Source organism: Sceloporus undulatus, chromosome 1 (assembly GCF_019175285.1).
Source record: "Sceloporus undulatus isolate JIND9_A2432 ecotype Alabama chromosome 1, SceUnd_v1.1, whole genome shotgun sequence".
Classification (NCBI taxonomy): Eukaryota; Metazoa; Chordata; class Lepidosauria; order Squamata; family Phrynosomatidae; genus Sceloporus; species Sceloporus undulatus.
Genome location: NC_056522.1, coordinates 65,386,906 through 65,411,235, shown reverse-complemented (window position 1 = coordinate 65,411,235; position 24,330 = coordinate 65,386,906). Strand labels below are relative to the sequence as shown.

The following is a 24,330-nucleotide window of genomic DNA, read 5'->3' as shown; positions in this document are numbered from 1 at the left end:
CTTGTTGATAGGCTTCCCATAAACACTTCATATTGGCCAGTGTATGAACATACTACTGGTCCATTCATTCTTCTTGAGTTCTTAGCCATCATTTATCCCACTTTTTAAAGCAGCATATCATCTACTGTTTTGAAACATGTTTTTCTCCAACTTCATATAGCAAGCAGCTCAGAAAAAGAAGAGGACAAATTCCACTGTTAACCAGATCAGTATGCAATATCAACATTACATCAATTTTTTTTTTATAAAGTCATCAAACTAACCACTACATTTTGCATGTTGAAACAAAGGCAAGAGAATTAATCTCATTGCACATCTGTCAAAGGCTGGGCAAGATAGAGCTAATTACTCTTTGGAAAGCCTCATCTGTCTAAATCATAGAATCATAGAGTTGGAAGAGACCACAAAGGCCTTCCACTCCAACCCCCTGCCATGCAGAAACTCACAATCAAAGCACCAACGACAGATGGCCATTCAGGCTCTGTTTAAAGACCTCCAAAGAAGAAGACTCCACCACTCTCCCAGGGAATGTGTTCCACTCTTGAACAGCTCTTACTGTCAGCTGGTTCTTCCTAATCTTTTCCTGTAAATCTTGGATGCCACTTTTCTGAGATCCAAGTGATAAGAAAAAGATGATAATAATTTGTTTTCAGATGAGTGCCTTTCATCTGTCCTTCATGCTTCATCACCTATTTCTCATCTCAAATGCTTCATACATGGTCATATCTAAAAACTGAATTTGAGGAACTGACACCTCTGTTTCCTCCATATTCATTCAGATCAAGACCAGTGCAAAGCAGGATGGCTAATTTGCAGTCACTGACTATGACTGCGATATTATACAGTGTGCGGGTGTCATATGCAGGCACACCTTATGTGGCTTTCAGCTTACACTGAAAGCCATGTCCTGGAAGAGGCAAGGGCGCACACTGTGCCACGCCACAGACATGAGCCCATTATATTCAATGGGGCTCCAGCATATGCAGTATTTCCCTTATGCGGGGGGGAGGTGGAATGGATCCCCGCATAAGGGAAAGGTGCGCTGTAATATTCTTTAGAGATCAGGTGCTGCCTTCTCTGCAATATGAAAAGGTTCTTCTAGAAACTTTAATGCCAAGATGGACCAGAAACATGATGGAATATAAAGCTTAACCACCATTATTATGCTGGGCTTCTCCATTCTATAGCTTTACAAAGCAGCTTGATGGCACTAGACTAGATCATGCCCCAAGGCCAATTAGGAGCAAAGGGGGCATGGAGTTCTCTGTGTACCATCTGGCTGCAGTTGGGCAGCTGCAGAAAAGAATCAACTGTCACCTTCCCAAATCTCTGGCACAGCATAGAGGCTTCTCGCATGCATGTTAATTCAGCTTACCTCTATCTGGTTCAAAATTTAATTCTGGCAACATCCTAATGTTATCAGATGGTTTTTACTGCCGAATTTGCCACCCAAATACAGCCTGGGGCCATCCCCACTTCCAGTGCCACTCTGGCGACCATTTTCTTAACTCAGAAAACTCCCAGATACAAAAAGAGCCAAAAGGAATGGCTCTGGAAGTGGGGATAGACCCAGGCTGTATTAGCGTGGCAAATTCAGCAGTAAAAACTGTGATAACATCAGGATGCCGCCCAAATTAAATTTTAAGCTGGACAGGGGTAAACTGAATTAACATGCATGTGATAAGCCTCATATACAGGATAATTCAGGATTACATTGAGGTAGGTTGCCAATAAGATTCCAGACTAAATGTCTTCCCCCCCCCCCCCTCTCCCAGCAGCAATGTTTTTAGAGCAGGCATGGGCACAGTGTGACCTATAAGCTACATATGCCCTCCAGGGCTTTTTTGTAGACCCTAAAGCTCCAGAAATGCCCTCAAATGCCCTCTAGAGGTTGTGAAGGCATTTCCACCACATTTGGCCCCCCTCCAGGCCGTTTGGGGTCACTTTCTCTTTTAAAATTCGCATCTTCTGCACCTAAAATGGCCCAAGGTACCTCAAAACAGGAGGAAAATGCACCCGAGGTGCTCTAGAGAGCATTTCAGAACGTCTGGGAGAAAAAATGATTTTTGTTTTGTTTTGTTTTGTTAAATGAGAGGCGCAGACCTCTGAGCTCTCCAGGGAGGAACTACAGCAATCCCCTTGCCACCTCTGGTTTAGACTATTACTGTGTTAAAGCTCATGTTCTTCAGAATACCTAATGTTTTCAAATCAAGCAAGAGTATTTTGCTTTTTTGCCCTGGATATCTTCTTTGGCAACATTTATTGTTACATAGTGTGATTATTACATACCCCCACACTTCTATATTCATTTAATCATTTGTTTCCACTGTTATACCCTTATCATACGTGCCGATATGGAAATCAACTACATGAATGGCCAACTATTACGAACCACGAAGAAGCAAAGGGGTATGAGACTTTAGTTCATATGCTGGCCCTCAGCAATTCTTAGAATGATCCTGAAACTGAACCACTATTGTTTTCCCCAGTTTCCTGCTGGTACCGAAGGATGATGGGTTGCTCTGTTTAGCAAGCACATAGCTAAACAGAGATTTGACCAGGTCCATTAGCTTAAGCCTTTAACTTCTATGCTATCCGTAGCTCCATTAAATGGAGCAGAAAGAGATAAAACAGACATATATCCAGATTTAATTTAAATGGGTCAAAATATGGATTCAACCCATAGCTTTTTTAATCAACCTGCCAATATTTAAACCTAACTTAAAACATGGGGAAATGAGGGATGCAGCATAAGAAATTTCTCTTCCCCAGCCAACTTCCATACCACAGAACCAGCATCTCCTACTGCATTTGTGTGCTCAGCCTGCATATTCTGTGGGCTGTAATTATACATTCCCTCTTTTCAGTTCCATTTGTTCAAATGAATCTGTTAATTGATTCAAGTGAAAAAAGTCCATCCAGTTTTCCATAAGAACAAGTAGCATTATCTAGTCTGAACTGACCAAGAATCTGAAAAGTGTACTCCTGAATTTAAAACCTTGTCCATGCCATGAAAACCCTGGTAAAAAAACAATTAATTCTTGTTTGATATGGTCAATTGATACTAATCTTTCTCCCCTTTTTCTAATGTGTATTTGCATCTTAAATCAAGTGTTCTTCCAAATGTACATTTCACATGGACAGTTGTCAAAAATCCATAGCAGTCAGATGCCTCACAACCGTGGCACTGCCCCCCTCTACTAAATTAGGCAATCTGTATGTGAAGAGTCTCCTTCACTCCGCTATCAACTACTCATGTTCACCTTGGGATGCAAACAATACTCCATCTCATACAAGGTAACAGCACATTTCTCTTTTGTTTTCTTAAAAGTACTCTCAAACAGAAGACCTTATCACACATTGGGGGGGGGGGGGTTGCAGCTCAGATCCACAGTCACTCCTGTTCTAGCAATACAAAGTGTGATGTTTTTTCACACCAGATCCAGAGTCACTCCTCTCTAGCAATGCGAATTGAGGTTAAAACGTCATGTTTTTCCACACCTGGTTGCCTTTCTGTTGTCCTTCCGAAGTGAGGGGCAAGCGAGGTCAGTTCAATTCCAAGCCAGTCACGTGATGCGGACTCAAGCAAAGGGGAGTGAGTGCACATTGTGTTACCACACCAGAGCACACTTTGAAGGTTCAACGATTCGAATCGGCACCCTTGGGCATGCTCAGTGGGGCTCTGGACTCTGTCCTCCTTCCCTGCCCCCTCTTTAGCTGTCATCCTTCATCGAGGTGAAGGAGGAAGCAGGGGATGATGGGATCGGTGGCAGGTTGAAGGAGAGGAGCAGATCGGGGTCTAGGAGAAGTCCGGGGATGATGGGATAGGTCGCTGGGGGTCCCTGGGGCCAGGATTGGGATGCAGGAGCAGTCAGAGGATGATGGGTTAGCTCGCTGGGGGTCTCTGGGGCCAGGATCGGGATGCAGGAGCAGTCAGAGGATGATGGGATAGGTTGCTGGGGGTCCCTGGGGCCAGGATCGGGATACAGGAGCAGTCAGGGGATATTGGGATTGGTGGCAGGGTAAAGGAGTGGAGCAGATTTGGGTCTAGGAGGATGCAGGGGACGCAGGAGATGATGGGATTGGCTGGTTGGCAGAGAAGAGGAGATGGCATGAAGGAGGAGGGGGAGATGACGGAGCAGGATGCAGGGGCCAAGGAAGGTGGCATCGGAGTGCTTTTCCACACCAGAACAAATCGCAGTGCAATCGAAGGCAGCCTGGAAGCGAATTCTCTGGAGTCACTTTCTTCCCGTTTTTACCAAAATGAGGGGTGACTTCAGAAATACTGCTGAAGCAATTGGTAAAGGGCTCCCATAGAAATCAATGGCGTCTGATAAAACAGTCAGTTTATGACATGAAACCGCATCATTGGAAGTGCAATCACTTCAGAAGTGAGCTGGAACTGAGCCACAACACCACCAAAAAGCTCCGTGTGATATACTCCAGAGATGCTGGTCATTATTGCTCAAGTGAACAATCAGTAATAAGCACAAGTTCTCATAATAGTTTCTTCCCATTAGAAGAATCTTCCAATTCCAGAAATGCATCCAAAGTATATTGTTCTCTGTGACTCTTCCAGATCAACATTTCCAAGGGGCTACACCCTAGCTATTTTCACAGAGTGTTCAAGAGTCACTGTTTACAGCTATGTCTCTTTAAACCTTGACCTTAGTCGGCAGTGCCAGAAATTAAATCACATCTTTGGAGAGCAATGAGATCCATACGATAGAGCACTCTGTCTTTTGGGAATCACAAAATGAGATGCTACAAATACACTCATGTATTCCAACTTTTGTGAGATCTGGCCCAGTTGTAAGTAGGTGGCTATATATGGTTGTAGGATACAGCTAAATAAAAGAAAGCAAATTTCTCAATACTGTTGGGCAGTGTCCCCACAATTACAATGTGTGTTTATCAGCTTCTTACTAAGCTTAGTTTGACTTTCAGATTTCCTTAAGCCTATCATAGTAAACATACTGTAGAATTCTGGCAAACATTCCTCAAGCAATAATAGATTTTTGCTTGTTAAAAAAAAGAAATGTTCGGCACAGATTTTGTCTAGCTTTGGAAAAGCACAATACAGTGTTTTCCAATGAAACTTCAAAGCTGGAAATGCTTGTTTTTATGAGTCAGTTTTGATTACATTTGATAAATTCTCTGGCTGCAGTCCTCAGAGCCTGGATGAAGCAATGTCAGTGCTACTACTCTGAAATAAGCATTTCTGTGCCAGTATCACAGCCTACTACAGATAGGAATAGATTGCTGGTACATGGAACTCTCATAATATTGTAGATTTTATTTTCTGTACCAGAGTTTCCAGAATCCCCAACCAGTGGCCAGCTGTGTGAGGGAATTCTGGGAATTAAAAAGTTTAGAAAATCACTTTTCCAAACCAATAATAATACATGTGCTAATTCCGTATGTTTGCAGTGCTGCTTGAAAGTACATGGAATTATTTCTTCCTGGGGGAAGTAGAAAGCTGTAGGTCAGTTGTTGGGGAGATTAAAACTCTAAAACAGGGGTAGGCAACCTGCGGCTAGCGGGCCAGATGCGGCCCAGCGAGGCCTTGGGACCGGCCCCAGCCTGGTCCTGCCGCCGATTGCCGCCGGGGCCTTTGGCCACTTGCACGCAGGGGCAAGGGGGGCAATTGTCTATAGACTCCTCAGAAACATGCATTTATATTAACATTTTTTTTAAATCAGCAAAATTTTTTGTGTGTCCTCCACTTTTTTTAAAAAAAGTGTCCACCATTTGAAAATGTTGTCCTACATTTGTCCCGGTTTATTTATTTATTTAAATTTTTAAATTTTTTTTATTTAATTCTTTATTTTTTGGCTTCGGCCCCCCAGTTGTCTGAGGGACAGCAACCCGGCCCCCGGCTCAAAAAGGTTGCCTACCCCTGCTCTAAAAGATCTTGGTTGGAGAATGTACCCTTCTAAAAAGTAAGGACTGAGAATTTAACAAAGGATATTTATTTCTATGTGGTTTCTGCTCTGGAACAGCCTGTTAGGCTGTTATAGTAGTCAAGCTTTTAATTAAATCAGTGTGAATTCCCTACCTCCTTTTTTACTACAAAGAAAGAAAAAGAACACTAAGCACCTCATATTTAAAATATTGAGCCCTTCTCAAAAGTTTAGATGTAATCTCTCCAAGGGGTGTTTTCACCCCACTCTCATGAAATGCTAGAAAATTCAGCCACATCCCTCCAGAATGACAAGAGGTGTGACAGAACTGGTTCCTTAGTCCTTTGGCTTAGGACAGTGATGTCCAAACTCTGGCCCTCCAAGTGTTTTTGACTTCAGCTCCCAGCTTCCCAGACCATTGGCCAAGGTGGCTGAGCCTTCTCAGAGCTGAAGTCCAGAACACCTGGAGGGCCAGAGTTTGGACATTGCTGGCTTAGGGCATGCATTTGCTATCCCTGTTCAAGTCAGAGCTGACTTGATTACAACAGAAGGGGAAAGATGCTTGTCCTTCTTCCTTCCTTCCACTGCTACTCTTTTTCATGTGAAGAACAACTGTCTGAAAAAGTAAGACCCAGTTGTGTATGGAAGCTAGCTGTACTATTTGCAACCTGAAAAAACAGGCTGATTGCTTGAAGAGCCTCCATCACAGGTGCTTTGAGAGACTGCACTCATGGTGGAGGCTCTCCTTTTCAGAATATAAGTTTCTATAAAAATGGATCTACGATGGATGGGACAAAGCTAGCCTGCTATCTCCTCTCACATGTTCAGGTTAATCCTATCCTAAATGACAGAACAGAGCTATTGTCTTGCCCCATACCTAGGGTTGCCATATCCCACCTGGGGGGCGGGACTTTCCCAGTTTGGGGTGGGGCCACACGGTCCCACCCCAGTTTGGCCCCTCCCCCGGGACCTCCCCTCCTCAGCAAGGCCCTGGGGGCAGCTCCACCCCTCCCCATGGCTGTGTGCCACCTTCCCTACCTCCCTGCCTGGCTTAGCCTAGAGAGCAGGTCTTCAAGACATCTGCCACTCAGAGCTATTGCCAGCCCACTTGGTATATATGTCTTGCAAGAGGCCTTACTTTCCAGGTTACAGTGAGAAAAGAAAAAAAGGCCATATATGGTTCCTGTTTCACTGGGAGTCTAAATGCCTCATCTTTTCAATGTCTACCACTCAGTATTGTTGTAATTCTTTATCACAGGATCGTTTTTGAGGCCCTAAACACCTTTACTTGTAATATGCAAATTTCTCCCGAAGCTGACCAATGGGAAAGAAGCAATCAGCCCTCCATTTGGGTTGGTTTTCAATGGCTTGGTGAAGGAAGAGATTTTGCCTTGCAAGTTGCTGGTAAATAATAGAAGGCTTTGGGGTAGCAAAAGGCTGCAGAAATAGTTTGACCCCCCCCTTAAACATCCATGGCTCAGTGCTATGGGATTCTGGGAATTGTAGTTTCTTGTGGCACCAGAGCTCTTTTGACAAAAGGAAGCTGAATGGTCCACAGAGGAGGCGTTGCCTGGGGGGCAGAGCCTCTTGCCAGCAGTCTTCGGTGGAAGAGAGGAGGCTGATGGTCCTGGCCACTTCCCTTGGCTCCCTCCCTCTTCCTCCTCCTCCTCCTCCTCTCAGAGTAGTCACAGCCAAGATGAGCTTCTCATTCACACTCCCTGGCTTTTCTCTCCCCCCCCCCCCCCTGCACTTTGAGACCCCTTTAACTGCCAAAGCTCAATGCTCTAGAATTCTGGTGTCTGTGAGGCATTTGGCCTTCTCTGTCAGAGAGCTCTGGTACCACAATAAACTACAATTCCCAGGATTCCATAGCACTGAGCCCTGGCAGTCCAAGCAGTGTGTTTTGGACACAGAGATCCTCCAAATGAATCCAGTCCCTAGCTTTTATATCTCTCACACACACTGCAGGAATAATAACCCACTTTGAGACTGCTTTAACTCAGTGCTAGGGAATCCTGGGAATGCTAGTGTTTGGGACACATTGAGACTTCTCTGTCAGTGATGGCTCTGAGGCCACAATAGACTACAATTCCCAGGATTCGCCAGCACTGAGCAGTCTCAAACTGGACCATTTCCTCAGCGTGGATGCACCTCGGGAGGAATTCTGGGCACTGCAGTTCAACTACGTTTGGAGGGTTATGGGACTCCCTGTCAGAGATAGCTCTGGGGCCACAATGTACTACAATTCCCAGCATTCCCCAGCACTAACCCAGGACAGTTAAGTCACTCTCAGACTGGATTATTTCCTCAGTGTGGATGCAGCTTTGGTGAGGAACTCTGGGCATTTCAGTCCAGCATTGTTTTATTTCTGCAGTGTATTTTGGACCAGAGACAAGGTGACCAGGCATCCTCCTCCTTTTCTAGGACATGTCCTCTTCTGTCAAATTTCAAAATGTCCTCCATTTGGATCATGGCTAAGAAGCATGGATTTATAATTACATGGGTGTTTTTAGCTTTTATTTTTGGCCATGTCCTACTTTTTTTTTTTGCTTGGGTGCCCTACATTTTGGGGTGAGGGCATTGGTCACCTTGGTCAGAGAGCTTTCCAGGGGTTAACTGCCATTCTGCTGTGGTGCTGGAACAAACCACCATTCCCAGAATTCCATAGCATTCAGCCAAGACAGTTAAAGTGGTCTCAAACCAGATTATTTCTCCAGTGTAGATGCAGCCCAAGCCTTTTGCCTCTCTTATGCCTGAGATTTCAAAGCCCAGCCTTGGCACCACAACAAACTACAAATCCCAGGATTCCATAGGATGGAGTGATGAGAGTGAAAGCAGTGTGGCAGCAGCCTAAGTGTGCTTAATGCAGTTCTTAACATGGTGCACCTCTTGCCTACAGAGTCTCACAAGACTTTTTTGTTTAACAACTTGTACCCATTAACTCCATTTCATGTCTCCTTTATTTAGTGGGGTGGAATACAGACAAAACAAGTCAAAATGATGAAAAACCAAAGTCCCTTGACCAAAGGGTTTGGTTGTGGAATAAGCCTCTGAAATATGCAAGAGGCAATGTTAAAATAAAGCCATGTTCAATGCTCAAATGTGCTGTTTGGAATGGGGAGGGGGGTTGGCCAGAAAGGGAAGTACATTTCCGTGATCTGTCTACAAATAATGTCAACATGTCCTCCATTTTGATCATGCCTAAGAAACATGCATTTATATTAACATTTCTAAAAAAGCCTCAATTTTTTGCGTGTCCTCCATTTTTAAAAAATGTGTCCTACATTTGAAAATGTTGTCCTGCATTTGTCCTACATTTGTCCCGGTTTGGAGGTCCTCACTTATGGCAACCCTACCCATACCCTACTCCCCCACAGAAATCTATAAATAAGAGACGCTGAAGTGACTGTTGCAGAGCTTCTGCAACAACTGCCAGCCTTTGGGCCTTTTGAAAGCACAAGTCCATCAAAATCTTGGTATATTTACTCAGAAGTAAGTCTCCTTATGTTCACCTAGATTTGTCCCTAAGTAAGTGCTCAGCTTTGAGTACGTTGGTCAAGATGCCATTCATCATATAAAATTACACTACAAAAAAGTTGGCAGATAATTGCAGAAACGGGTACAGTTGCAGACTGTGCTTCTCTCAATTAAGGACTGTTATTATAACATTATAATGTTATAAACAACATAATCACTTGTTCAACCATGAAGTCAATATAATTGGTGTATATCACCAATTGGTGTATATCACCAATTGGTGTATATCACCAATTAGGCTACTGCTCTGATGCAACATACTAAAACGTACAACCAATATACCTTCAGGATGTTTGTTCTACAGAGGACTTACTTTCAGGAAATGTTATGTAAGACTGTCCCTGTTTAGCTTGTATTTATTGTATTGGATTCCTTCTGACAAATAAGTAAAACATATAATAAAGAATCAAAGACAAAATAGTTCACCTTCAAATAGGCTGAAGCCCAACATGGAGCATTAAGCTAGAAAAATGAATATTAAAAAAAGTTCCCCTTCATACTAAGATAATTAGATGAAATTCTTGGATTTCATTAATGGATTGAATGCTTCTAGAATGTGCTTTGAGAATAAGGAATAGATGGATTGAAATTATATAACTAACATTTAATATAATGATTAATCCATGTCACACCAGAATGCACATAATACTGCTGTACAACACTGTTTGTGAGACCAAGCCTCCATATTCTTTGACACCACTGAGAAATAGATAGTGATGGGAGGTATTCATTTTTCATTTTTAAGATATTTCTGTCACAGCTGATAAACAGTATGTGATCAAATATGCTATTATAAGTATGTGAACTTGTTTGTTTGCTTGCTAAGGCATTTCTTAATTTCCACCACCTATTATCAAAACCCAGTGCTCTTAACTGATCACACTAAGGGGTGCAAGAAAGACTGCTGTACCCATTAAAGTGCCACAGAATACAAAATATCAACAACAACCATGACAGCACCATGAACAAACTTGACCTCATCTGATTTGGGAAGACAAGAAGGATCAGGAGTATTAATCAGATGAGAGACCACCAGGAAACAACATGGATCTATGGGTTAAAGAAGAATCCTGCCTGAAGCTATGAGGAGCCACTCTCACTCAAGGCTAAGGGTACATGGGCCAAAAGCTTGGCAGAGTATAAAACTGTTGTTATGCCCAATTTTGTTTAAACATTGTGTTTTAAACTGTAAATTTATGAGGGGGGGTAGGGGGTGGGTTGGAAGTTAAACAATATATTTTCTAATTAAAATGCATCAATTGGCATTTATTTTGATTATTAGCTATGCAAATCACAGAATCCTCTTCTACAGTGACTAATGTCAAACTCTCCCCCCCGACCCACAACACATCTTTGTGTCTGTCCACTCCTAGTGAAAATTGTCTCATTATACCCTTCCATTGATCACATGCTGGAAAGGAAAAACTGAGGCGTGTTACAGACATGCCAATAGTACGTACCAGGTGTGGCGCAGGAAGGAGCTCCGAAACTGAGCTCCTTCTAGGATTTGTGTCGCTGGCGCAGCCTTTAGATGGCTGTGCTAGGAACGCAAGGCAGAAAGGGGCCGAGCGGCCCTTTTCTCCTCCTCCCCACTGCTGTCGGGTGTCCTTGGGGCATGAAGCCCCAAGGACACCCCTTTCCAGGCCATGGGGAAGCGGCCTTTTGCTGCTTCCCCTCAGCCTGGAAAGCGGCGGATCGGGGCCTCAGAGGCTGCCGCTGTGGCAGCTGAGGCCCTGATCCGGCGGGGAAAGGGCCGGATACAGGCCACCCCAAACGGGCGGTCTGTAACGCGCCTGAGTTTCAAAGATCTTCCACTTCAGTGAACTTTTACATGTACAGACGCTCTGTTAACTTTGTTAGGAGCATCCATATTCACCGGGCTGTCTTCCATTTTGCTTAAAACATAGTGTTTTAGGAGTTTTGAATATCTAAATGTCTCTGTCTTTAATCTTATACACACATACCTGGGAGCAGAACCTGGAAAGTTACTTTTTGAAGTAATGAATAACAGCTATTGTTCCAATCAGGGCCAGTGTGGTATAATGGTTTGAGCATTGGACTAGGAAACTGGGAGACCAGGGTTCAAATCCTGACTCAGCTATGGAAACCCACTGTATGATCTTAGGCAAATCACACTCTCTCAGCTCCAGAGAATGGCATTGGCAAACCCCTTCTAAAAAATCTTGCCAAGAAAACCCTATGATCCCTTTAGGGTTGCCATAAGTCTGAAACTCCTAGAAGGCACACAACAACAAAATCATTCAATGTCATCACAATTATTTAATTCCTCCTAGTTACATTTTGAAAGTAACTGTGCCCTTTCCTACTTCCCAAAAATAATTAAAATAACTGTTTTTAGTTACTTGGGGATGATAAAGCTATTAATAGATTCTACTCCCGTCCACTGAGCCATCATCTCAGGACTCACAACTGAAACATAATACATTCAAGTGCCTGAACCATATGACACTCTGCTTCCACCATTTAGGGAAATCACACATGCTTCCTAAAGTAACTTTAAAGGTTATGGTTATACTTCAAAAAGAGCAAAGTTATCTGATCAAATTGCACTACAATTGTAATATAGGCCCAGCACAGACTGCCGGAAAGCAGCAGTCTGGGGCAATTTTAGGGTTTGGGAGTGTGGAGCGTCTGCATTCTCCCGAGCCTTACCACACACCGCTGCCGCCATCATGGCATGGCCCCGTCCACATGGGAGCACCACAATGATGCAGGCACAGTGCAACATCCAAATGTGACCGTGCCGTGCGTGCATCATCGGTGCACACAACTGCACCAACGGCGCACAAATAGCATGGGGTTTTTTTAGTCCTCATGGAGACTGTGATGCGGCCTCCTTGCAAAAGAAAAATGGGTGGCTACAGGCCACCCTTTCAGGGTGGTCTGTTGAGGCACATAATTTTAATTGTACTTCTGTTATTGGGAAAAGGTGTAACCAACAAGTAATTATTTACTTCTTTATAACCAACTACTTCAAAGCTCTGCTCAGAGCATTGCTTGCTGTTGAGTATACTAGGGCACGCTTTTCAGGAAACATGCATAGGATGAGACTGGGCTATTGAAGTCCCATGCACACTTTCTTAGGAATTACTGGTGTTCTTAAGTCATCACCAACTTGTGATGATCTTCTCAGGTTGAATCCACACTTCTGTGTCATGTCTTTTTAGATTGTAAGCCTGAGGGCAGGGAACCGTCTAACTAAAAAGATTGTATGTACAGCGCTGTGTAAATTTACAGCGCTTCATAAATAAAGGTTAATAATAATAATAATAATACAGAAATAAACTAGTTTGATATTCCTTTAACAGTCATGGCTCAATGCTAAGGAAGAGATGGAGCAAATCAGGGGTGAAATTTCACAGTAGAGAGTGCATGATATGGAACAGCCTTCCCCAACCCAGAACTTTCCAGAGGTGGATTTGACGAGACAATCCCTAGACAGCCAATGAATTGTGGGATTGGTATGTAGTTGGAAAATGTCAGGGAAAAAAGTACTGTACTTTGAAAGAAGCAACACCAAAAATGTGGCACTGGTGGGTAACAATATCCAGTGAAGTATTACATGCCATTTTCTCTATCAGTCACATTGTTTCTAACATTAAATTTACATAAATTCAATAATTACATAAATTAACATAAGTACACTTTCACATGCTAACAAGTTTCTCCATCCAACATAAAAATTAATGGAGTAAATAAGCAGATTTTTGAATTGAGTAACAGTTAATGAAAAGTTTTTAAATAGTTACTATTTAATTAATTAGTTAATCTGAAGCACAGTGCTTCTTCACACAATATACAACTAACCTGTGCAATTGCCTGCCACATGATGAGATGATGGCTGCTCCTTTAGACAGACAATGGGGATTCAGTCAAAAGGAGTGCTAAATGTTCTGGTCGGAAGTTTTCTGATCGAGGAAAATGGTGCCCATCAGCACTGAGCGGGGATGGCTTGGTGCCGGGGGACAGAACAGGGCCTTTTGGAGGACGCTTTGTCATGTGTTAAAATCTGTTTTTGGCTGGTCGCTCATGCACACGAGAGTCCCCTTCCAGTTCCCGTAATGGGCAAAAAAAGGTGTGCGATAAAGTTGTAACTGAAAGAAAGAAGCTGGCAGCATGAGCTTTCATAGACTTCAGTCTACAGTAGACTTCAGTCTACAAAAGCTCCTACTGCCAACTTCTTTCTTTCAGTTAGTCTCAAAGGTGCTACAAGATCGCTTTATTTACTGATTCTACAGACTAACACAGCTACATCTTTGAATTCTTTTTTGTTACCTTAGGTGTAGTATGCATGCACATTATGTTGTTTTGTGCCTTCAAGTCATTTCCAACTTACGGTGACCCTAACACAAACCTATCATGTTTTTTTTTAAAAAAAGGAAAGAAAAACATACATAGAAAACTGCATTTTCCTATCAGCAATGCATTTCCTTCAAAATGAAGTCGATGCCACACACCATTTTTATTTTCCAAAAGGGAAATTAAAGCTGAGCATAATTTGAACATTCCAAAGTGCTGTGGATGAATTATTCTGCAGAAAAAAAACACATGTGGGTTTTTGCTTTGTGTGTGTGTGTGCCTTCAAGCAGTTTCCAACTTATGGCAACTTTTAAGGTGAACCTATCACGACGTTTTCTTGGCAGAATTTGTTCAGAAACAGTTTGCTTTTGCCTTCCTCTGAAGCAGAAAGTGTGTGACTTGCCTAAGGTTACCCAATGGGTATCCATGGCCAAGTAGAGACTCGAACCCTGGTCTCCAGGGTGGTACTCCAGCACTCAAACCTCTATACCATGCTAGCATTCATATCACATAAAAGTTGTTTTCTGCACACACACAAATGGGTTTTCTACAGAGAAAACAGGATCTTATGCAAAACCAAAAATTAATAAACTCATTTTTTTCCACAGAATAATTCCTCCACTACAATTCAGGAAATAAGAATGCTGAGAAAATATTGAGGAATAATATTAATGTTCTCCTTTGCTGGGGAAAATACTACAATTGTTCACCCTCCCATGTAAGGAAAAAATAGTTGAGGATTCTCACATGTAGCTCACACTATGAGTTATGGGGTTAGGCAATTCCAGGGTCTGTAGCTACTAATATAAGAAGTGTTGGCTCCTTACAGTTAGGAAAGTCTGTGCTGAGGCAAATGACAGGCAAAGTGCATGCCAGCATCCTGAATGATTGAACTCACAAGGCAGACAGATTCACAGGATTTGTCTTGAGTTTCCTGCAGATCTGCTAACTAAAGCAAAGAGGAGTCACTGAGAATCTCCCTGGAGTATTTAAGTATTTTTTAATTGCTGCTGTGTTTTTTTCCCCCCTAAGCTACAAAAGAAAAAAGCAAGGAGAACTCAGGGCTGTGGGTTATTTTGGTTTTTTTCTTTAAGAGCCTCACATCTTTTGTTACCATGATCTGTCATTTATCAGATAGGCAGCTGACACTTCCACTTTATAACTCTTCTTCCTCAACTGAGAACTAACCAGACTGATGTCCCCTCTGTCCCATCAGTCATGTCCAAGCTGGTACAACAGAACAATTAAACCAGCTTTAAGAATTATACAAGACAGAGCAAGTCACAATGACTTAGGACCTGGAGGTATGTCCTAAGGAGGATAGGCACAGAAATGGGCCTCTAACTTGTGCTGCCTTCTCTCAAGGGTAACATTTCAGTAGTTGCCCATGTGTAAATACTTGGGGCTCAGTAATAGGACTAATATTTCCCTTTAACCATCATGGTTCCATTATATGGAATCCTGGGGACTGCAGTTTGCTGAGGCCCTTGAGATCTTTGGCTTCTATTGCCCCCCCCCCCCAATAAACTGACAATTCCAGGATCAGGTAGAACCAAGGCAGTTAAAGGGAAATAATAACACTATAGAGTCAGCCCTCCATATCCACAGATTCGTTATCCACAGATTCAACCATCCATGGCTTGAAAATATTAAAAAAAGATAAAGATTCAAAAAAGCAAATCTTGATTTTGCTATTTTATTAACACCATTTCACTGCATCATTTACTTAACGGGACTTGGGTATCTACAGAGTTTAGTATCCACAGGAGGTACTGGAAGCAAACTGCAGCAGTTACCTGAACTCTGGTGCCACAGTGGTCCATTGTAATTCTGTAGCATGAATGGACCCATGTTATATTTAGGTCCGATCCACACATTCATTGTTTGATAAGCAGGGGTAAATAAGGTCTACTTGGGTGGGCCCTGTGTCATACATATGGTCTACATGAAGTGGAGTAGGCATGAGTCACAAACTTATCCTACTCATCATTGAGTGTAGACTATATACAGAGGGCTGTGTGTGAATCAGTCATGAGTTGGCCAATTGTTAGTTTACCACAATATCCTAATCTGCATCTAATTTCAAGTAATATTTACTTTCTTTCCTTGCCCTCCCCATACTCACTAAAAATAGGAATTCAAGCATTTTCGCCTTCTTTAAAAGTGTGATGCATTCAAAACCCAGGAAAATGTCATAAAACTGTTGAGCTAAATCCAGATTCCTAATTCTTTTGAGAGCCAAAGTCTTTTTCAGAGCCTCTGTAACAAGGGTAGGAAACTTCCAGACACCCAGAAGCCCATTTGTCCAGCCTCAGGACACTCCAGGGGCCTCACCAGCCCCTTCACATGAAACCAGAGATGACCAGACGTTTCTTCAAGACTGGAATTGCCAATATTTCAGGTGGAGTGGCATTTTCTGCTAAAAACAAGGTATGAGACAGACATCCCTTGTTTTAGATGAGTATTGCTCCCTCAGAGACAAAAATCTCCCAGACATTTAAGGGGGAGAAGGAAGATAAGGGGGTACATCTGGTGTGTGTGTGTGTGTGTGTGTGTGTGTGTGTATATATGTGTGTAAAAGCAGCTGGAAAGGGACATGATAAAGTATAACTTTACTAAACTGGTGAGGTTTCTTTTTGTGAACCCATTCCTCACTTTACATAGGGAATCTCACACAGCAAACTCTTAAGCAAGAGTAAACTTTGTTTTTTTAATTAACATTTTCCAGAGGTGGTAGCTGTGTGTGTTGCAGCAGAAATACACACACACACACAGGGTTGGATTCAGCTTCCTTTTTCACTTGCAAGAGTCTGATTAAACCGAACATCATCTTACCCATTATTCCAGAACAGAACAGACAGGAGGAGGTGGTTAATGGGATTGCAGGGGAAGGTGGAATCAACCAGTATCAACCACCTCTTTCCACCAGAGGGATTCTTCTGCTGGATCAGAAATCTCTTGTGAACATATGGAGCCCTCCTGTCTCCAGCAGGCAGATACTGGATCCAGCACGATACTTTTCTGTGAAGTCTTTATAGTGCCACAAGGCTCTTTGTTGTTTCTCTTTGTATGGATTGAATTAAGAGGGGGGGGGGGGGGAAGAGGAGCTGTCTCCTTCAAGCCAAGGTGTAGCAATATGGTTGCAATGGGACTTTTTGACATCAGGATCTGAGTGCTGCTTAAATGCTTCAGTTGATATGCCAGCTGTGACCCTACCTGGACCCGGGGGACCTAGAAGCGGTGATACAGGCACTGGTAACCTTTCGTCTTGATTTCTGCAACGCGCTCTACATGGGGCTACCCTTGTACCAAGTTTGGAAGCTGCAATTAATCCAAAACATGGCAGCCAGACTGGTCACTGGGAAATCCAGATTTGACCACATAACACCAGTTCTAAGATCTCTGCACTGGCTACCAATTAGTTTTTGGGTTAAGTACAAGGTGTTGGTCATCACCTTTAAAGCCCTACATGGCTTGGGTCCACGCTACTTGCGGGAGTGCCTCTCCCTATATAATCCATCCCGCACTCTCAGATCCTCTGCGGAGAACTTATTACAGCCACAGAAGACCAGATTGACTACAACTTCTCAGAGGACCTTCTTGTCTGCCACTCCGAAACTGTTGAATGGTCTACCAGAAGAGATCCATCTTATCACCACCTTAGATGCCTTTAAAAAGGCTGTCAAGACAGATCTGTTCCGGCAGTCCCTCCCAGACTGACCTCCCAAATAAAGATAGCCCCATTCACCTTCAACCTGCCCACTTCTTCCTGCTTATTTTAGGCTATGCTATTGATGTAATTATTTTAACTGTTATTGAATTTTATTATCTGTAATGATGGGAGGGTTAGGGGTTAATGTACCATATGTTTATTATGCTTTTGTATTTTTATGTATTTTTATCTTATGTTGTAATCCTGCCTTGATCCACAGGGAGAGGCGGGAAATATAAATAAATATTAGTCGTAGTAATAGTAATAATCAATTAAACACCTACATAATGTAGAAACCACTTCATCCCAGGAACATTTTGTACAAACACAAGAACAGCCCTGCTGCATCACACCAGAGCTCCATCCTCCTTCCCATACATTAGGGAACTAGATTCTTTCAGGGTGTCCCTATTTGTGGAAAATCATATTTGTTTTGTGGATAATTAGACTCAGCCTTATGTTTCCACAGAGAGGCACTCACATGACTGCCTTTATAAGTACGAATCTGGGCACAAAGCATATAAGAAACTTTCTAGCAATATGATATAAATTACAAATCATTTGCTTAAAACTGGTGGCTGATGCTGAGCGTGAACCAGTGGTGGTTGATGCCCATTCTGCAACCAGTTGTGACGGGCAGAGCCAGGGTAACATGGATATTCATGCACACAGAGGCAGGCAAGCAAGCAAGTATTCACATATGCACCTACACGGGGGGGGGGGGGGGGACACAGTCACCTGGGAGTTGTTTGGCTAAAGACATTCTGAGCAGTGTCCTGTTTGTCATAATGGGCCAGCTTCTACTGGTATGAATCCATTTCATCTGATTTCTAGCATCAGTTGCCACTGTAGACAGCGGATATGACTCTTACTTCCATGAAAGCTTTCCATGAGAGCAATAAGAGCAACAGTGCTAGATTTCTAAGTTAGTCATCATCAGATTAAACCATTGATTTTATCATGATTTGGGCTGCAGCTGTACTGCAGTAATAATCCACTTTGACACCACTTTAACTTCCATTGCTCAATGCTACAGAATTCTGGGATTTGTAGTTCTGTGAGACATTCAACCTTCTTTGTCAGAGAGTTCTGGTGCCACAACAAACTACAATTTGCAGGATCCCATAGCACTGAGCCATGGCAGTTAAAGTGGTATCAAGCTGGATTATTTCTGCGTTTAGATGCAGCCTTAGGAGGCTATATCTCCATGTAGCAGTAAGCTTTATTAAAATAAACGAGTAAGCAAAGGTTTACTCCTGAGTAACTGCATATAAAACAGTCTTAAGGGCAACTTTTTCTAGGTTGAGATCACTTGTGTGGAAATAATTTCTTCTTGGCTGAAATCAGTACCATTTATTTCCAAATACAAATATGTAGGTCCATATATAACAAATGGGGGGGGGGGGTCATTTTCTAATCATTAATGTATTCACAGTCAATTGTCAGCCTATTTGCCTGGAAATACTTCCCACTATATCTAAGAAGACAATATGCTTGGATTTGTGTCTCACTTCTCATGCAAAATATATGACTGTGCTTAGGTATAAACCATTTAGGTCTGAAGTACAAATGCATAAATGGTCTGCGAATTGGCTTGGGCATTTCCCTAACAGTCTTCATTGAAAGTCAATTCCCTCTTCTTCTTCTTTTTTGCCTTGAGGTTTATAATGGGCAGATAAAAAATAAGGAAAGGCTAGAAACATATACACATCAAGGTGAAAGCAAATTAGACTTTCTGATTTTCAAGGCACGCTAAGCATACTGACATGCTAATTTAGACAACATTTGGGTCCTAACTTTATTCAAGAGTGAAAAAGGAAATAAATCCATCAAGGAAACACAGTGCCTGCATTGTATTTGTGCTGGTTGGAAGTCAAGAACCTGAACTGATGTTAGATTTCATAGTGAATTAGCATGCAGTAGCACTGATGGGGTCTGATATGCAAAGTGCTAATGAAGGCAATGCAAGGAGATCCTTGCACCTGTTGCTATTTTATTCCTAAGGCATTGTTTGGATTCCTGCAGATTTACATCCAAAACCATTTTCTAGAGTGAAGCAAACTAACTGGCACTCAGGTTCAACTTACAGTACTCAAGAGGCTTTTAAAGAATCATCTGTCTCAACATTTGTGGGGTTTTCTTTTTCTTTTCAGAACTTTGCCCTCTTGAAATCAAAGGAAAGTCCAGCTTGTAATGAGCTATTAATTTTGTTCTCAAAAATCCCCCCAAAGAAAGTTATATAACCACTTGCACAACCCTGCACTAAAAATAAAAAAAAAATGCCTTTGCCATTTTTGAAAGCTCTGTGGCACCAAGTTTGGAGAATTTTGGCATGGGTTGCATCCACACTGGAGAGATAATTCGGTTTTACACCATTTTAACTGCTATGGCTTCATGCTATGGAATTCTGGGAAGTGTATTTTGTTCACACATCTCAGAATTCCATAGCATGGAACCATGGCAGTTAAAGTTGTGTCAAACCGGATTATTTCTCCAGTACGGATGCAGACATGAAGGGGCAAATGGTTCATTCAGTTTAAAAGGAAAGAACAGGGACAGAGATGCACTTTTAGCATCACAACAACTAACCTTTCACACAAGCAAATGAAATGGCAGTGTGTTCCAAAGCACATGATGCCATGGGTGCTTGGAACTGGTCTTTCATGCCGTTTTTATGGTTGCAAACCATCATTCACCCACAGGGAATAAAACAACAGAAAGCAAGTAAGATCTTTTTCCAAGTGAAGCTCTTTTGCAAATGTTAATCTCTCTCTGTCTCACAAACACCCACACACCCATGGAAAACCAGGAGGGATCCTTCTTTTCTTCTGCACCCTTCTGTGACCCCCACAATGTTCAAGACCAACCCTAGGTGCCCAAATCCCTTCCCTTCCAGTGCCAGGTCTCTGATGGTCAGTCCAACAGAGGAAGGAACAGCCTGGGCACGTAGCAGAACAGCCTTTGACTTTCCTTTTGGAAAAGGTACACCATGATGCCTTCCTGGCTGCCTGAGATTCCATCTACATTATTGATCCTCTTCCTATGCCCTGCCTAGAGGGCTGTTGTTGTTGCTGTGTACCTTCAAGTCAGTTTGGACTTCTGGAAACCCTATCCTGGGGTTTCCTTGGCAAGATTTCTTCAGGGGAGGTTTTCCATGGTCCTTCTCTGAGGCTGAGAGTGTGTGACTTGCCTAAGGTCACCCAGAGCCAAGCCAGGAGTCAAACCCTGACTCCCCAGAGTCTTCAAGCCATCCTCTATCTTGGTAGAATGCAAAGACATAGCCATGTTAGTCTACAGAATCAGTATGTGGACAGATCTTGTGGCACCTTGGAGACTCACTGAAAGGAAGAAATTGGCAGGAGTTTTCCTAGACAATGCATCTGATGAAGTAGACTGAAGACTAAGAAAGCTCCTGCTGCCAATTTCTTCCTTTCAGTGAGTCTCCAAGGTGCTGCAAGATCTCATCCTCTACCATCCCTAAAGTGTGGGGGGGGGGAAGGGGGGGGAGATCTGGTTCAGGGGAAGAAAAAATGGGGCTTCTTCTCTCATCTCCCTTTCCCCAAAAATTATTTGAGTGAAAGATGCCCTAGATGCCAAGGAGGAGGAAAATGATGCCTTTGCGAAGAAGGAAAATACAGTAATAAGAATTTGACATAGAAAAGAGTAGCATGTCTTGTGTGTATATATTTGTAGAAATATAAAGTTTTTAAAAAGAAAATAAATTTAATCCTCATCGTCATAGAAGAAGACCCCATACATAGATGTATGCCTAGCTGCCCCCTCCTCTGCTTTGGGAAGGCAGCAGGTAGGCTGGGACTCTTCTTACCTGTCAGGGGCTGAAGGGGATCTTCCTCCACCTGGCAATCCTGCAGGGCTGCTCAGAGGTGCCTGGCCGAGGAGACTTCACCAAGTGGGTCTTGCCTAGGAAGAGGAGGAGGCGAGGATGCCCATCCAGAGCTGCTTGGACTTCTGGCTGGCTTGGCAGGGAGCAGCTCCGGTTGCCTTGCCTTGGAGGGAAGGAGGGAGGAGAGGCTTTTGCTCTCGGTCCCTGTAAGGGGGGGGGGGGGAATTAGCAGAGCCCAGGGTTTCCATTGGCTCGGATCAGCCAAACCAACCCCCTCCCTTCTTTCCCCAATCCCCTCCCTGTCCCTCCTTGCTTTGGACTCTGGTTCTCTAACAGAGTTACAAGCCTGGCAGATCCAGGCAAGGAGGACCATCCTCTTGTCTGGGTTGCCAGCATCACCTCCTTCTGCTCATGCCTCTGCTGCTCTGGGGATTTTCAGTCTTGCATGCAAAGCCAATACTGTAGTAAGCTAACAGCAAAGCAAAGCAATCCATCCATCCATCAGAGTTCTGCCCTTTGATCCTGGACAGAGTGAGAAGTCCTCCTTTTCCAGGGCATGTCCTCCATTCCAGCCTTCTGCCCAGGAGGGATTCCAAAATGCCCTCCGCTGTGAGCATGGCTAAGGCTGCACCCACACTGCAGAAATATTTTATTTTATTTTTATGCTGCCTTTCTCCCAAAAAGGGACCCAAGGCAGCTCACAGCATAAAAACACATTAAAAACATTATTTTTAAAAAATTAAAATAACCTAATTAAAGCACTACAAGTTAAAATTGAAGACATACACAAGTGAAAAACATAATCTAAAAAATCTAAAACAAAACCCACATGAAACCAGGCTTGCGTGATTTTAAAATTGGTTCTGAATCACCTGAGCTGCCCTGGCTCAGTGCTGTGGGATTCTGGGAAAGGTAATCAGTTGTTGTGGGGTCTTTTTTAGTTTCTTACTTTGCACCTTGGGCTTCTTCCACTCAAATGATTTGAGGAAGGGGAGGGGAGGGAATAAGCCATGAACCAGGATAGGTTCACCTTAGGAGTGAGAGAAGTCCAAAATAACAACCAACTACCATTCCCAGAATTCCACAGCATTGAGCCATGGCAGTTAAAGTGGTGTTAAACTCAATTATTTCTGCAGTGTTGGTGCAGCTTAAGGAGCATAAATTTACATTTACTTTAGAATTTTTAGGTTTTATTTGGTCATGTCCTCCTTTTTTCTGGAAGGTTTTACATTTTGCAGTGCTTTGTCCTCCTTTGCTCTGAGGACATCTGGTCAGTCTCCTCCTGAAGAAGAGGTTTTCATCTTTCAGCAGTCCATCCTTACAGCCAAGCATACTGAATCATTATCATCATCACCATGATCTAATATTGGCTGGCAGTGATAAAGAGTGTGTGTTGTGTGCTGTCATGTCATTTCCATCTTATGGCAACACTAAGGCAAACCTATCACACGATTGTCTTGGCAAGTTTCTTCAGAGGGGTTTTGTCATTGCTGGCCGCCCTCTGAGGCTGAGAGAATGTAACTTGCCCAAGGCTACCCAGTGGGGATCCATGGCTGAGCAGGGATAATAAGGAGTAGAGACATTCAAAGACATAATCATGTTAGTCTGGGAAATTAATATGCAAAGGGATCTTGTAGCATCTGTGAGACTAACTGAAAGAAAGAAGCTGGAAACATGAGCTTTTATAGACTTGAACCTACTTCCTCAGATGCATGGGGTAGAGTGAAGAGTCCAGAGGCCAGTGGCGTCCCCACCTCTGGTGTCACCTATATAAGCCTATTGTATGTGAGAATGTCAATTCAAATTCAAAATCTGAGGGGTATAGATATAATGTGCTAGGTTCAGTTGTAAGGATGGTTTTTGCAAGGGACAAAGGCAGGAGGAAGGCTCTTGCATAAAGCCAAGGAGAGTCAGTAATCATATGCATGAATATTGGAGGAAATAGAGAAGGGGATGTGATGAACTGGTCAAGGGCACCCTCATGAGGATGATGGGTTAGATAGTGTTACAATGTGTGTAGTGTACCAGGAAACCATTGTCTTTGATCAGCCCGCTGCAGATGGACTGGAGTCTGTGGTGTAAAAACAGGGAGGGCTCATAGGGACAGCAGCAGATAGAGAAGCTGAGAGAGAGAAATCAGAAGGAAGTGTGTGTTTTAAAAAACCAATTGATCCAGGGTCCTCTGGTGCCCTGAAGGCATTATTATGAGGGGTGCCCACTTCAGAAGCTTGGAGATTGTAGCCTCTGGTCCATGAATGCTAAAGGCAAAATGAAACACCACAAGGCCCTTGGATGGTTATAACGCTATAAAGTGAACTATTACTCAGTGTATAACTTTATAATTGTAACTTACTCCCACCTATTTACTATGCATCAACTGCATGGGGAGAAGGAGATCCATTGCACTGCAGTCAGTGCACAGGTGAATGATGTTTTCATGAGGTGGGGGACAGGAGGGCCAAAACAGACAGCCCAGTAAAGCTGGCTTCTAGCTAGCTTGGAGGCATGGCGTTTAGATGTGTCATGCCTCCGAGTCACTCGGAAGCTGTGCTGGTGATTACACCCCAGCCAGCTTCCAGGCAACTCGGGGCATGATGTTTAGATGCCACTCACCCTGGAGCCAGCGAAAAGCCAGCTCTAGAGACAAAAGGGCATATTTTCCCCACTCCTATTTGGGGTGAAAGCTGGCTGGATTGGGGCCAGGCATCTGTTTGCCACAGCCCTGATCCAGCCTAAATGGGGCAGCTCCAAGCCGCCTCAAATTGCAGCTGTCTGTTTCAGCCCTAAGTAGCTGATAGAGAATACAGGTCATTATATTTGACAAGATACTGTATTAATTGGTTGCAGCAAAAAAATGCAAAGAGCCTTGTATTATCTTAAAGTTTAGATAAATACATTGATATAATTATATTGATTTCGGGAGTTTGTCCAGTCAGTATTTCCTTCCTCTGGGATTGTGGAAGCTGACAGATAGTCTAGAAAGCCTATTCATTCACTAGCAGGTATTTTACCAA

At 43.1% G+C, this 24,330-nt stretch overlaps 1 protein-coding gene across 3 annotated transcripts in view; it reads right to left on the bottom strand.

Annotated features, from left to right (window-relative positions):
• Positions 1–21,426, bottom strand: part of GREM2 (gremlin 2, DAN family BMP antagonist) — a 65,473-nt gene extending 44,047 nt beyond the window's left edge. For all 3 annotated transcript variants that reach the window (XM_042441942.1, XM_042441936.1, XM_042441951.1), the window contains exon 1: positions 21,299–21,426. The gene's annotated coding sequence lies outside the window, so the exon portion shown is untranslated. The remainder of the gene's footprint in view (positions 1–21,298) is intronic.
• Between the last annotated feature and the right edge of the window lie 2,904 nt (positions 21,427–24,330).